Source organism: Hipposideros armiger, unplaced genomic scaffold, assembly GCF_001890085.2.
Source record: "Hipposideros armiger isolate ML-2016 unplaced genomic scaffold, ASM189008v1 scaffold_79, whole genome shotgun sequence".
Lineage (NCBI taxonomy): Eukaryota > Metazoa > Chordata > Mammalia > Chiroptera > Hipposideridae > Hipposideros > Hipposideros armiger.
The window spans coordinates 4,686,862-4,702,471 of NW_017731429.1; the positions used below are offsets into that span (position 1 = coordinate 4,686,862).

The 15,610-nt window shown below is 40.3% G+C and overlaps 1 protein-coding gene across 2 annotated transcripts in view; it reads left to right on the forward strand.

The window, feature by feature from the left end:
- Positions 1 to 380: 380 nt before the first annotated feature.
- Positions 381 to 15,610, forward strand: part of RAB30 (RAB30, member RAS oncogene family) — an 85,183-nt gene continuing 69,953 nt past the window's right edge. The window contains exons 1-2 of one of the 2 annotated variants that reach the window (XM_019643554.1): positions 381 to 605; positions 10,777 to 10,806. The gene's annotated coding sequence lies outside the window, so the exon portion shown is untranslated. The remainder of the gene's footprint in view (positions 606 to 10,776; positions 10,807 to 15,610) is intronic. The other variant, XM_019643553.1, reaches the window with a different exon arrangement.

Sequence of the window (15,610 nt, forward strand, 5' to 3'; positions counted from 1 at the left end):
GCCGCCTCCAGCCAGACCCGCCCTACATCTGCCCCCAGATGCCGCCTCCACCCTCCGGTTCCCAGGTACGGGCCGCCGGCTCTCCGACGGGCTTGTCCTCCACCTCACCGTCTCCAGTGCACCACCATTTGGCTCCCGCGCACCCTAAAACCTCAGCCCGGCTCCGCGGAATCGTCCCGGCACTCCTAACATGGCGGCTGAGCTTCCCTCACTCCTTTTGCTCGCTCTGGGCGCGTCCGACCTTGGCGCATTTTGGGCGTTGTAGTTCCGGCAATAGCCTCAGGGTCCCGCCAGGCCATAAGAAGACTACAATTCCCAGAATGCAGAGCTCCTGAGCATGGCTATTGGGGCCTTTTGGACAGAGGAATGATGTCATTGCAAAAACCCCACTGCATTCATTGTGCTACGGTCTATCCACCCCCCTGCTGCTGCTGGGCTTGCGATTGCCGCTCGCTCCAGCTGAGCTAAGAGTAGCAGCGGCACCAGGGCAGGGACTGACTGCAGCTCTTGGACTTAGGACATCGCAACACCTTCCGTTACGTGCGTGACTCATTCGCACATCATTTCTGTTTATGCCTGGGGTGGGGAGAAAAATCCCAAACCAGGTGAGTTGAAGTGATTTATTCAAATGGTTCTACCAAGTTATTCCTCCCGCTTAATTCTCAAGGCTTTCTTTTGGGAAGATGGGGGCGGGGGGGAGCGGGAGGACTGGGGAGGTGTTCGCAAGCGCTGCTAAGCGAAAAGCTCTGTGCAATTTGGGTCACTGCAAAGAACAACTCTAGCAACCTTCCCCCGCCAGAGGACCAATTCCTGCCAATTCTCTAGTCGCAACTCCTCACAACCTTTTGGAGGCTGAGAGAGGGGGCTGGGCTTGGGAGGATGTTGGGAAGTGCTTTTGGAAAATCAGAAGAAGGCAGAGGTGGGGTACTGCAGTCCTGTCATATTCGGCCCGAGGGCTGAGATTTGAGTGGGAAGGGGTGATTTGCGGGGAGAAATGGAGACAGTGATTTGATGTGGTCGCACTACTTTAGAACATTTCTATGTCGCTTGGGCGAACGCACACTATTCATTTTTTAGATGAGCGTGCTTCTTCTGAGGAGGTTAAGTTTTGGGGGGCTCTATTTTGTGTGTGTGTGTGTGTGTGTGTGTGTGTGTGTGTGTGTGTATGGCTTGTCTCGCCTTTTCTGCTGATTTGAGGTGACAGTGTCCTTTAATGGTGCACTCCGTGCCAGTCAGAAACATTTCACGTGTCTAGGGAAGCTTCTCTTAGGCTGCTGGAGGCAGCATTTTCGTTAAGTGTTCTCCTGACTGCAGGATTTCAGGATTGTTTGGAAGTGGAGCCGACAGATTTGTGCTTGTGTGAGTGTTTTAAATTACATTGCAGTAGGCTCCTTGCCACTGGCAGTGGTACCATAATGAGCTGCTGTTTCCTGAGGCACAGTCACCAGTCACAAATAACGGTTTGGAGAAGGGATCATTAAGGAAACCCGGGTTCATTTTCCCCTGCATTTAGGGGAAAGGAAAGTTAGAAGCACTGTTAACCTTCATTTGCCATTACTGACGGGTACCCATGGAAGAGTGATCCTGGCCAGGGACACCGAGGTGCATAGCGGTGGTTTTTTGTTTTTTGTTTTTAAATAAACTGACACATTTAACCAGACAGAAAGCATTCCGACTTATATGATGTTGGCTCTCTTCTTGCAAGTTATTGGGATGATAGTGCAATAAATATGTTACTTTGGGATAAACAGCTGGCTGACTCAAGAACAGATGGGGCCAGTCTTAGTTGAGAGATCTATAACCTTGGAATTGAGTGGACCTGGGGTCAACCACACCCCCTCTTGGAACGCCAAAAGAGGGAGAAATGCCATGTACTTGACACTTAACTTTAAAATGCCAAACGTTTTTATAGCGAAGTCAGGCATTGGGGGAAAGTCATTACTGGTTGTCTGCTGCTGCTGAACAAATTTTGTTCATTTTTAATTCAGACCCTTAGATCTCCAAAGTTGCAGCTGGGTGATGCTTCGTTTAATGCTGCTTGCTACTGAATGCAAAGGACAGTCCATTGTATGGGCTTTGTAGTAGAGTGATTTATTGGAATGCGATGAGTAGCTTTTGGGTTTGGGGAAAAATGGACTGCCTGGCTTTGCCTCTCCCTAAGGCTGTCTGTTGCTTACTGTCTGCTCTTTTGGGCACCTTACCCTTTTCCTTTGTACCTTCCTTTCCCCACCCCTCTAAGTCTCTTGAAGTTCTTTCAGTTTCTTTCCCTGTTTCTCCATTTACAATTCTCATTTTTCCTCTGTGTTTCCAAATCTTCCTCTCATCACCAGTAGAACACATCTCTTTCTCTAAGCCTCTTTCCAGTCTCTGAATCGCCCCTTCCCTAACTCACCTAGAAACTGCAGGCTGTGTGTAGACTGTGTGAATGATTATTTGACAAGAGTCTTCTTGGAGGAGGCTTTGTTTTCTTTTTCTTGCAGTTGGTTTTTGGCAGGATGAGCAGCAATGAGCCTGACCCCTTGGCCTGGTTAGTGGCTTGTGTGACAGGCATTACTTGGCCCTGGAAACATGTGGACAATGAAATGTTGCAGTGGAGCTCATGCCAACCCTATTGGTACCTGTATTAAGGACCGCCGGTGGGTTAGCAAGGTTTTTAAATGCTTTATGTGAAATGTTCTCATGATTCCTAAAGAATAGATAGACTTCCCATGGTTTCTGCCTCATTTAATACTTTTTCTTATCTCTGCTCCAGTAAGTGGTGGAAAGGCTCTTCCCGCCCACCCCCTTTTCTGTTCATTGCAGGGGAGTAGCACAGGTGGCCCAACTGCCCATTTGTTTTTTTAGAGACACTTGGAGTGACAAATCTTTCCCTCCTGTGGTTTCTTCTCCTTTATGGATGAGAGAAGTTTGTTATTTTATACTCTCCTCTTAAGGAGAAGGTGTGGTAGTAGTTATGTTTGTTGGTTTAACATCAGTGCTTCTCTAGGCATGGAAAGTCTAACTGTTGTCCATCTGGAGGCAACTAGTGTGACAAGCAGATTCAGAAGCTGTCATCCTAGACCTCTCTGTCACCACCTTCTCATCCCTAATTTTCTTCTTCTAAGATGCTTTTTCTGGGCCGGCTGAGTGGCTCAGTTGGTTAAGAGCTCGCTCAAGAGTTTGAGCTCTGAGCAACAGTGGTTCGAGTCAGCCCGAGCTGAGCAGCCGCGGAGCTGCCAACAGGTGGGCGGGATGGCTCAGCTAAAAAAAAAAAAAATAAGATGCTTTTTCTCCCACATGTGAATTTTAGTGTTTTAGGGAGGAGAAATGAGCTCAACTGTTAGATTTGGCCCCATCACTGTCATGTCTGTGACCTTGAATAGCTGTGCATTTCTTACTGCCTCAGTTTACATATCTGCAAAGGGCTAATGCTTCTTGCCCCTTGGTTTACTTGACCTCATGTTATAGCCTGCTACAGTCTGGCCCCAGACTGTCATTCTGACAACACGTATTAATTGAGCAGCCACTGTGTTCTGAGGACTGTGGATATGCCAATGAAAAGAGAAGCTCCTCTTGCCCTCATGAGGTTTACATTCTACTACAGGAGACAGTCATTGGACAAGTAATTGCACGTGTGATGAATGCTTCTGGCAAAGGGGGATGTATTACAAGGTGGAATAGGAGTGCCTGACTGGAGCTCTCTCTCCCCTTGTCTGGGTGAATCACGGAAGGTTTCCTGTAGGAAGTGACATTGCAAGAAACTTGAAGAGTGAGGGGATGTAATTTAGGATGGCAATGGGAGGTGCTTAGAGGGGGGACAAAGAGGGTTTCTGACAGAAAGAACTGCATGTTTGAAGTACAAAGGGAAAAAGTGGTGAATTTAAAAGGAGACCAGTCAGTATGGGGGCTTGAGGAGAGACCAGAATGAAGAAGAATGAGGCTGGAGAGGTCAGTAGAGGCTACAGAGTGGTTCACAGTTTTCTGAGCCACAGGTGAATGTTGGCCTTTGTCTTAAGAGCCATAGGAACCTAAGAAAGGGCTTTCATTAGCTAGATCAATTACATATGTAAAAAGATATTTAAAAATCACCATGGCTGTTAAGTGGAAAAACCAGGTTTTCACCTAATTTTAAAAGACATTTAAAAAATATCTTTGCTATAGGAAAATAACTATTGTCAACAGCTCACCCCCATTTTATCTTTTTTTTTTTGTAATTTTACTTATCTATAAAATTCAAAAGTCTGAAACCCATTAATTTAGGGAACAGTATACAATTAAAAGTATTTTTGGGAAACTAACTTGACTCAAGGAAGTGCAGATCAAAAAGAAACAAGACCTGATATATTTCTGAATTTCCCTAAAAGTCAGTTTCCCTTAATATGAAAGAATTGGCCAAAGTGAATGTGTGAAGACCAAATAGCAAGTCATTTTTGTTGCTAGGGAGCGATGATGGTGTCTTGAATTTAAGGAGGTGGCAGATTGCTTGGTAAGAAGGGAAGAGGGCCGGCCGAGTGGCTCAGTTGGTTAAGAGCTCTCTCAAGAGTGCGAGCTCTGAGTAACAGCAGTTCAAGTCCCGGACCGAGCTGAGCTGCCAACAGGTGAACAGGTGGCAGGATGGCTCAGCTAAAAAAAAAAGAAGAGACTGCAGAGACACTAAGTTTGAAGATTAAAATCGGTAAGATTGTTGATTGATTGGATGTGGGGATCTGGAGAAGAGAGAGTCAAGAAAACTTGAGATTTTCCTTGAGTCATTGGGGATACCATTACAAAGAAAGAGAACACTGGGTGGGGACCAGATTTTTGCTTGTTTTTTTTTTTGAGAAGGAAGGGATTTTGGACATGTTGAGTTTGAGGTTCCCGGAAGACATCTAAGATCTTTTTCTCACGCTGTCTGCATGTACGATGTGGCGTGGTGGAATAGAGAACTCTGGTGAGGCTTCCTGAGACTGGATACTACTTATGTATTAGCTGTATGATGTTGGACAGATCACGTTCTTTTTCTGACCTTCAGTTTCGTCACCTGCAAAATATATTTATTCCATGAATTTATTCTGATCACCAGCTATATGTGCACTGCACTAGGAAGATAGCATTGAAGAAGATAGTGTTTGCTTTGGAAGAATTCACTTAGGAGAGGGAGAACAACATAAACAAATAATCACATACAGAGAGGTATGTAGGCCTTGCTAGGAGAGTACTGCTCCAAAGGAGGGTTTCATGTTTCTTTCCTGGGGGGAACGGTAGTATCTACAAAGTGGCTGGTGACTTTTGACTTGAACCATGAAGGCAAAAAACCTCTCGAGACTGCGTCCCCAGGCACCTAATAGAGTATCTACTAGCATAAGTTAGGGACTCTGAATATTTGTTGATTGAGTGAACTAACCTAAGTCATTTAAGGGCCCATTCAAAAGCAGGAAGTATCAACACCTTGGAAGAGGGCAATTAAGTAATACAAATGTAAAACAAACCAACCATTAACATGTATTCCTGAGACCTGAAGCCTTTGAGATGGTTTGTGGGTGACTTTTAGGGAAATTCAGAAATATATAGGACCTGGTTTCTTTTTGATCTGCACTTCCTTTATTCAAGTTAGTTTCTCAAAAATAATTTTGGTTGCATAGAGTTCCCTAAATCAATGGGTTTCAGACTTTTGAATTTCATAGATAAGTAAAACTAAAAAAAAAAAAAAAAAAACAAAAAATGGGGGTGAACTGTTGACAATGGTTATTTTCGTATAGTAAAGATATTTTTTACATGTCCCCCCTTAATTTTTTTTCCTGAACTTTTCTTTTTTTTAAATTAATTAATTTTTTATTGTTAGTTTCAGGTGATGCCCCCCTTCATTTTTATCTCATAAAATAAACAACATTTACTATCAAAAGTTGTAGAAAGAGCACAATTTTAAAATGAAACTATATTTAGCTTGATGAAAAATTCTCTCCATTGTCTTTACTTTTCTCACTTTGTTGTAGAATAGTTAAAAACAAAAAGACAAACAATAAAAACACCAGAATGTTATAATCACTTATGGAACCATTACCCTGTTTTCTTGGCTGTGGTGAAAATGTGGCCCATCTCCAAATAAAAACAGTTCCAAGTATGGAAGAATTTTATATGGACCATAAATAATTTAATTTCAGCTTCTTCCCCATAGGAATACAACTACTGAAAACCAGATAGGCCTCTTCAGGGTTGGTCTAAGGTAGGGGTTCTTCACTTATCCCTGGAGGATCTTCAGGGCGACCATGAAACTGAGACCACATGATGAAGTGCGTGTGTGAGTGTTCACATGTGCATGCACATATTTATGTATTGCTACATGTGTGTCCTTGGGCAAGTTAGTTAACCTCTTCGAACCTCTGTTTCTTTGCCAGATTGTTGGGAGGCTTAAATGAGATAAAATATTTTAAATGTCTGGCACTATGCCTGGTATAGCTGGTGCTCATGGTAGCTGTTTTTATTCATTGTTTTAAATATTTTTGTTTACTGGCTGATGCTTGCTTAGTACCCACAGTGACAAAATGAATAAAAAGATAACAATGTAACTAGACAACTGATGGAAAGTAAAGCGCACGACATCACCAATGTAGAATTCTTGCCAGAAATGTTTAACCTCAATTTAATCAGGAGGAAATAATCAGGCATGTCCATATTGTGGGACATACTGCAAAACAGCTGGCCTGTGATCTTTGAATATGTCCATGTCATGAAAGACAAACAAAACAAAATAAAACAAAATGTATGGGTGCTTGGTCTAGATTAAAGAAGATTAAAGAACTGTGACAACCAAATGCAACATATCACACTTGATTGGATCCTGGATTTTAAAAACAAAGCAATAAAGGACATTTTGGGGACAATTGGGGAAATTTTAATGGGAACTGCATATTAGATAATCAGTAACAATGTTCGTTATCTGGAATGTGATAATGACTCCGTTTGCTTAGCCTGATGTATTGTGGATATTGGTGTCTAGATCAGTTGCTGCTTCTGAATGTTGTGTTTAGAGATGTCACGTTCAGGAATGTCACAGCAAAGCTAGAGACGTGAAGGGCTGCTTCAGAAGGTATGATTTTCTTAGTCACTGCAAGTATTTAATTAGCCTATGGGCTGGAATACCCTTTGTTGGGGATATTGTGAGTGATCTTTATGTCTTATTTAAACATGATCCTGTCTATTCTATAGGAGTGCCAACTTCTACAGCCGGCACTCTAACTTTGATATTATTAGTGATGCAGGTGGAGCTGCAAGTGAAGAGGAAAGAGCATATAAATATATACCTTCAATTTGTTTTTTGATTCTAGACATAGCATAAGATTCATCAAGATTTGTTACAGAAACATACAATGAACTACATAGGAAAAGTTCCCCTTAATTCCACCCCACAAAAATAATCAGCTGTTGAGATTTGGATGTGTATTCCTTGTCATTTTTCCCCCGCACATGTACTAATGATATGATTATGATACATATTGTTTTGCTTGCTTTCTTTAACTTAATATATTTTGGGCATTTGTCCCATGTATTTGCATGTTGCTCTAACTTACCCATTTTCATGGCTGTTGGACACTGTGGCAGGGAGCATTTGAAAGGATGATGAATTTGTGGGAATATTTCTGTAGGATACATTCTAGGGGTAGAAGTGCTGGGTCAAATGGCATGAATAGTTTCCCTTTAATTGCCCCCTGATTTAAATTCTTCTCAACAGTCATTTCTACATACCTTTGCCAAGTCCATTAGCCACTTGAGCTAAAACTCTCTTACTAAGGGAAGGAAGTTGTGATGGGTGGATAGAAAGTGGGCAACAATAGAATCGCAGAGCTCCTGCTGGTTTTTGTGATGGCTGCCAGAAAGGTTGGTATGTAAATAACATGGAGACCTCTGGAAGAGTGCTATAATATGCATTATCCCTGCCCACAACACAGCACGATGTTTAAAAAGTGAACTGAAACAATAAAGCAGCCAAGCGTTTTCCCCAGAAAATTCTGCAGAAAATTTTAGTTTTGAGTTATGGTTAACTTCACTAAAATGCGGACACCATCCACCTTGAGATGAAAATAACCTCCTCTGTTCACTTCCTCTCCATCTCAGTCACACAACCACAGTAGAAAGGGGAATTTTAGCTCCACTTTTTAGATATGTGAAGCAGGTGGTTAAAAGGCCTGATTGTTCATCTTTCTGAATATCATTAGAAGCAATCCAAGGGCAGATTTTTGGCGTTTTTCTCTAGGAAAAAGTATGAGTTAAGGAGTGGCCATTAGTGACTCACTCTGCCCCCGCCAAGCTACCCCCCCCCCAATCCCAAGGAATGGACTGTAAAGGATCATGAGCTGTGAATTATTTCCATTCTTTGAGCCAATTATTTCCATTCTTCTCTGGCTGGGTGGAGCAAACTCAAATTTGAATTGTGTGCTAAGTGGGTGATTTATCTTTTCAAGCTGCAGTTTCATCAATCTATGAAATGGGGATTAATGTGAGGCCCATATGAGATAATATGCATAAAAGGGCTTTGGCAAACTTAGCTGCACATGAATATGTGCCGTTGTGAAGGTGCCGCTGCTTCTGACTGGGCCAACTCACATTAATCTTTCCTTTAATTCCAATGGCATTTGTAGCCTGAAAGACATTCTGTCTCGTAATGTCTTATTGTTACTCCTTCAGCCGATATTTGTGGGCATAAGCTAAATTCTAGGTCCTGTGCTGGGTGTTCTGATACGGAAACACAGGTGGAACCTTCCAGGAGTTTTCCTTCTTTCCCGCTTTTGTTCTGGGAGACACATATCTTTTAAAGAGTGTCTTCAATGAAAGATGCTTTACAAAGGTGTTTTTTTTTATTGTTAGTTTCAGGTGTACAGAACAATGCAATAGTTATCCTTTTCACTCTTCACACAGAAACAACCCCCCCTCCCCCATCTACTGCCCTCCCACTCCCGATATCATACTTATCTATTACAATTCCACTGACTCCATTCCCACACTCTACTCCACGTCCCGCGACTATATGTATATATAATTATAGTTGACATACAATATTATTCAACATCAGCTTCAGAAATACAGTGCAATGGTCAGGCCTCTACACCGACTATGAAGTGGTCTCCCTAACAAGACATGAGTCCATCTGGCCCCCTAAAAAATATTTACAACATTATTGATTATATTCCCCAGACTGTCTTTTCTACCACTGAGGCCATATTGTAGTTACCAATTTGTATTGTCTCGTCCCTTCCCCTTCTCCTTCATCCCCACCCCCTCCCAACTAACAACCCTCAGTTTTTCCTCTGTGTATCTGAGACTATTTCTGTTTACACTTCTCATTCAGTTTTTTAGAATCCACATATAAGTGAGATCATATGGTATTTGTCTTTCTATGACTGACTTATTTCACTTAGCATAATGTTCTCTAGGTCCAACCATATCATTGCAAATGGTACGATTTCCTTCTTCTTTATAGCAGAGAAACACTCCATTGTATAAATGTACCATAGTCTCTTAATCCAGCCGTCTACCAATGGGCATTTCTGTTGTTTCCAAGTCTTAGCTATTGTGAATAGCGCTGCAATGAACATAGGGGTGCACATATTTTTATCGAATTAATGTCTTAGGTTTTTCTGGATAAATACCTAAGAATGGGATTGCTGGGTCATAAGGTAGTTCCATTTCCAGTTTTTTGAGATACTTCCATACTGATTTCCACAGTGGCTGCACCAGTCTGCAGTCCCACCAACAGTGCACCAGGGTTCCCTTTTCCCCACAACCTCACCAGCATTTGTTGTTTGTTGACTTATTGATGATAGCCATTCTGACCGGGGTAAGGTGGTATCTCATTGTGGTTTTTAGAATGGGAGAAGATATTTGTCAATGAGATACTTGATAAGAGGTTAATATCCAAAATATATAAAGCGCTCATGCAACTCAACACCAAAAAAATAAACAACCCAATTAAAAAATGGGCAGAGGATATGAAGAGGCATTTCTCTAAAGAGGACATACAGATGGCCAACAGGCATATGAAAAAATGTTCAGCCTCACTAAGCATTAGGGAAATGCAAATAAAAACCGCAAAGGTGTTTTCTGTGTGCTGTCTTATTCCCCCAGTCTACCTAGGTGGCAGATTTTAGCTCCATTTTTCCATATAAATAAGGAAACGGTTCTTAGTGAGGTTAAGTAACTTGTTTTGTTTTTAAAAGTTACCTAGCTTAAAAATTTTTTGCAGATGTAGGCCCTAGGTAGATTTTCTGGAACCAATACCATCGTGCTTCTCCAGCTGCTTCCTGTTTCTGCCCTGCTTTCTGATCAAAAGTATAAGCTTTGTGAAGGCAGGACTGGCTGGCTGGCGGCCTTCACTTCAGTGTGGTTCATTTTACCCACAGGCGAAGGAAAGGGGGAGGAGCTTTCTGTAGATCTACTGAGTTAGCTAAAGCTCCAAAGTGAACTGTTATATCATTTACTGGGTGCCAGGTGGTTTACCTGTTTTATTTGATTCCCCCCACCCTCCAAACTTGTTTTCAAAAATTTCAAACATGTAGAAAAATTGTAAAAATGTTGCAGTGAACATGCCATATACCTTCCATCTATAATAGATTCATTTACTTTCTTTTTCTACGCACACTTTTTTCCCCTAAAACACTTAAAACTCAGTTGCAGACATTGCAATATTGTATCTCTAAGCACTAGAACATGTATCTCTTAATAACAAGGACATTCTCCTGTGTAACCACAATACCATTACATTGAAACAATAATATTTTCAGATTTTTCCAGATTGTTCCAATGTTGTTTATAACTTTTTTTTAGGACCCAAGATCTAATCAAGGACTATACAAGGTTAGTTGTGTCTCTTTTGTTTCCTTTAATGTAGCACAGTGCCCCTGCCTTTTTTGGTTTTTTATAACATTGGAATTTTGAAGATTCCAAGTCCGTGGCTTGTAGACTGTAAAATGGATTTATCTGATTGTGTTCTCATTATTAGACTCAGGTTAAACATTTGTGGTAAGAATTCCCCATAGGAAATGTTTCCCTTCCCCTTGTATCATATTATGACACCTAATGTCAGTTTCTAACATCTCTGGTGATGTGAGGTTTGGTCATTTGGATGAGGTGGTATTGCCAGGTCTCTGCATTGTGAAGGTACTCTTTTCTCTTTGTAGTTAATAGGATTATCAGTGGGGTGCTCCTTTGAGATTGTTTGGATATCCTGTTCCTCAACAGTTTATATCCAATGGTTTTAATAACTATCGATAATCCTTGTCTAGATCAATTGGTATCTATAAAAGGATGATTTTCTGTTTCTTTCCTTCCCTCTGTATTTATTACCTGGAGTTTTCCTGATAGATGAGCTTTTAGCGCCCCTCCTTGGTTTTTTTGTTTGTTCGTTTTTGTTTGTTTGTTTTTGGTATCACTTGGATTCCTGAGTTCTTCTTTTCCACCCAGTGTGTTATAATCCATTACCAACCATCTGCCTTTTTTTTTTTTCAACCCTGTACTCTATGATACACAAATTGTCCCAAATTTGGCCCCAGGGTTTCTGTCTTATCTTCCTTAGCCCTAGAAGCAACCTGATAAAGTAGGTGGGATTTTATCCACTTTATAATTGAGGAAATTAAGTCCCAGAAAATACAAGTAACTTTCCCAGTGTCCCATAGCTAGTTAGCAGATGAGGTCAGATACAAACCCAGTTCTGACTAAGTCTAAAGTTGTTCCTGCTCGTGCTGCTTCCTGGCAGTCCAGGAGCTGAATGTCATCTGATGAGACCAAGTTAAAAACATTGCATCATTCTTGGTAATAATAGCAAATGATTGCAAATAGCCCTAAGTATGCAACAGTGGGAAACTGGTTAAATAAGTGGGTGTTTACAAAAGGGAGAGCTATTAAACTATAAACAAGAATTGGGGTGTTCTTCAAATGATGGTATGGAAAGATCTCCAGGGATATGTTAAGTGAAAGAAGGAAAGTGGCAGAACAGTGCATATTTTATGAAAGAAGTGGGGCTAAACATATTTAATTTGCACAAAGAATCCCTGGAAGGATATAAAATAACAAAGTGGTTACTGGTACACAGTACTAGGAATGAACAGGTGTGTGTGTGTGTGTGTGTGTGATTTCTTAAGATTTACTATTTTATATAATGCTGACTTTTAAAATACCTTCCTTGAGATATACTTCACACATCACCTAATTCACCCATAAAAATGTACAATTCAGTGGTTTTTAGTATGTTCACAGAGTTGTGCAACCCTCACCGGAATTAATTTAGAACATTTTCATCACCCCCTAAAAGAAACCCTGTACTCATTAACAGTCATTTGCTCTCTCCCTTACCCCAGCACCCATGCCCCAGGCAACTACTAATCTACTTTCTGTCTATAGATTTGCCTATTACAACAGTTCATATAAATGGTCCTTTGTGACTGGTTTCTTTCATTAGCATACTCTTCAAGGTTCATCTGTGTTGTAGCATGGATCAGTACTCCATTCCTGTTTTATTACTAAATGGTATTTCGTTGTATGGATATAGCATATTTTATTTATTCATTCATCAGTTGATGAACATTTGAGTTTTTTTTAGTTTTTTTACCATTATGAACAGTGTGCTGCTATAAACAATTGCATACAAGTTTTAAAGTGGGCATTTGTTTTATGTAATTTGCATCTATAGCTAGGAGTTCAATTGCTGGGTCAACTGGTCACCCTCTAAAGTTTTGAAGAACTGCCAAATTGTTTTCCAAAGCAGTACACCATTTTACATTTTCTCCAGCAATTTCTCCACATCCTTACCAACACTTGTTATTATCTCTTTTTTATTGTAACCTTTCTAATGGGTACATTACTTTGAGTTTTGAACCACATGAATGTATTACCAAAGTATTATCTATTCCAAATATTAAATTAAATTAAATTAAAACAAACATATTAGAAAGAAATGACAGCTCAAAAAGAAGTTTCTAATTGCCAGCTGAAGGGTCAGGGTGTGGCAAGATGGCCTTTGGGTAGGGATGACATAAGGTTTTCCGTGTCAGCCTGGTACTCGATGCATATACATTTCCGTCTTCTGCTTTTTAGTACCAGCTAGCTTTTCCTCCTCCAGTGCTCTCCCAGGTTCATTGCCTAGAGAGTGGGGGGCTTGAGTATAAAGTACTGACTTAAGGATTTCCTGTACTTTAGAAGCAGTTCTAGAGAGAGTAGCTAGGACCATGTTAGTTCTTAAGACCAGGGAAGTACTGTAATTCTGTGGCCCTGCTGTCCTCACATTGGTTTACCTAGTACACATGGGAAGCACATTAGACAAGGCTGCTTTAGCCATTGGTGACTGGTCTAGGAGACCTGGGATGCTTTAGAAGAACCCTAAGAATAAGAGCCTACAAACTGGAGTTTGAATTTGTGTTCTGTCATTTTTAAGCTGTGTGATCTCGGGCAAGTCACAACTTCTCTGAGCCTCAGATTCCTCATCTATAATAGAGGAGACCAGTCTAAAGAACCTCCTCAAAAGGTACATATTAATTACAAAGGCAGAGAAAGTGGCTTTCCAGTGGACAAAGGTGGCAGACACTATTTTTACTAAACAATCAAAGTTAATTCCAGTGATGAGACAAATCAGCATCTGAGAAGGATACATCACTTGTGTTTCATTCCTGCCAAAAATGCATAACCTGAATCTAATCATGAGGAAATATCAGATAAACCCAAATTGAGAGACATTCTACAAAATAAATGGACTGTAAGAGTATTTCTCAAAAATGTCAAGGTCATAAAAGACAAAGACTGAGAAATTAGTTCTAGATTGGACTGGACCAGAGAAAATTTTTTTCTTTTGCCATAAAGGACATTATTTGGTCAATTGGTGAAATTTGAATAAGCGTTAAGATTAGATTATAGCATAATTTCAATATTAGTTTTCTGATTTTGATCATTGTACCGTGAAAAGACAAGAGAATGTCCTATTTTTAAGGAAATACTAAACATTTAATATTATTTATTTACACAGAGAGACTATTTACACAGAGAGAGACTACTAAAGCAAATGTGGTAAAATATTAACATTTAGGTAATCTGGGTGAAGGGCATGTATAAATTCCTAATAATTTTCTTGCGTTCTTTTTGGTAAGTCTGAAATGAATTCAAAATAGAAAGGTGAAAAAGGAGGGTGGGGAGACGACAGTACCTAGGGCATAAGGTTGTTGTGAGGATTAAACAAAGCTCTGCGTGTCCAGTCTCAGCATGGTGGGTTCCGGAGTACATGTGAGCATCCTGGTTCGACAAGGCAGCCGGGGGCTCTTAGCTGTTGATTGGGAGCTAAATTAAAACCGATGCGTGGCATATGGTAACAATATTGTTCTGAATCCAAAATTGGGGATCATGGTCTGACAAAGAATTTCTATATTTATAAACCCATTTAATTATAAAACCTTACCATATATTTATATATATACACACACACACACACACATACACACACATACATACACGTATATATATGTCAAATCACATTTAGCTTTCCATTTAACAAATTATCTCAGTGGAGTGTTAAATTTACACGAAGCCATGATTATCCTAGGAAAATTAGGGTTGTGGTCACTTAGGGCCATATTTGGGTCAGTATTAGCAATCAGGCAACTTCCTTTTACCTTTTCTTTTTCTTCCCTTCCAACTCCTCTACCACACCACCAAGTTTCTGATTTTTGTCTCAGCATGCCATTTTAGTTAGCCATGTCAAATGTTAGTTGCTTTGGCAGACAACAGAAACTTGAATAAGCTTTTTCTTCTAATACTTAAGAATTCTACTTCCTAAGAGCTAACTTTGGGAGGAATGTTTCTGGTCTGGAAAATTTGGATAGCAACCTCAAAAGGAATTCATATCCTAGAGGAACTGAGAATGGGGTGGGGAGCTCAATTTCCTTTGAGACAGATTGAAATAAATATTTCTGTCTGAAGTAGTAATAAAGATCTATTTCTTTCTTTCATCTTGTTGCTAAAATCTTCAAAACATGAATGATCAAATTCAAAATAGATTTAGCCCAGGCATTAAAAAAACTTCAAGTAATCCTGATTAAAAGACATTTATGAGATCTTGGACGGGCTGCTTTGCTGAGATGATCCTTAGGATAACACTGAGCTCTGTCCTTTTGAAGTGACATTTCCAACTACTGGAGCTGCAACTGTATAGCTCAAGGTTCTCCATTTGGGGATACCAAGCTGGATTCATTGTTACTGCTGTGGTATTATAGTATCTGTTTTGACCATTACTTGCCATCCATTGTTTGGTCTCAGAATACTGCTTGCTCTTTGCTTTAGACGTTATGGCCAAGCAGCTCGATGGCATGTTTATATGTGCAATAAATTACTTTTATTATATAACTTAATAATATTGGCAAACAGGCTTTGAGTTTATGACGTGCCAGGAGCTGTGCTAACTGCTTTACGTAAGTTATAGCATTTAATTGTGGCAAAAAACCCCATGAGGAAACTGAAACTCTGAGAGCTTAAGTAATATGTATGAGATCCTATGACTAGTAAGAGGCCGATCCAGGACCAGAAATCAAGACTGTCTTACTGCAAAACCTGTGCTTTTCTGCTGTGTGATACTGCCATTTTGCAATTTGTATGGAAGATGATTACTTTTTCACCTCATTTT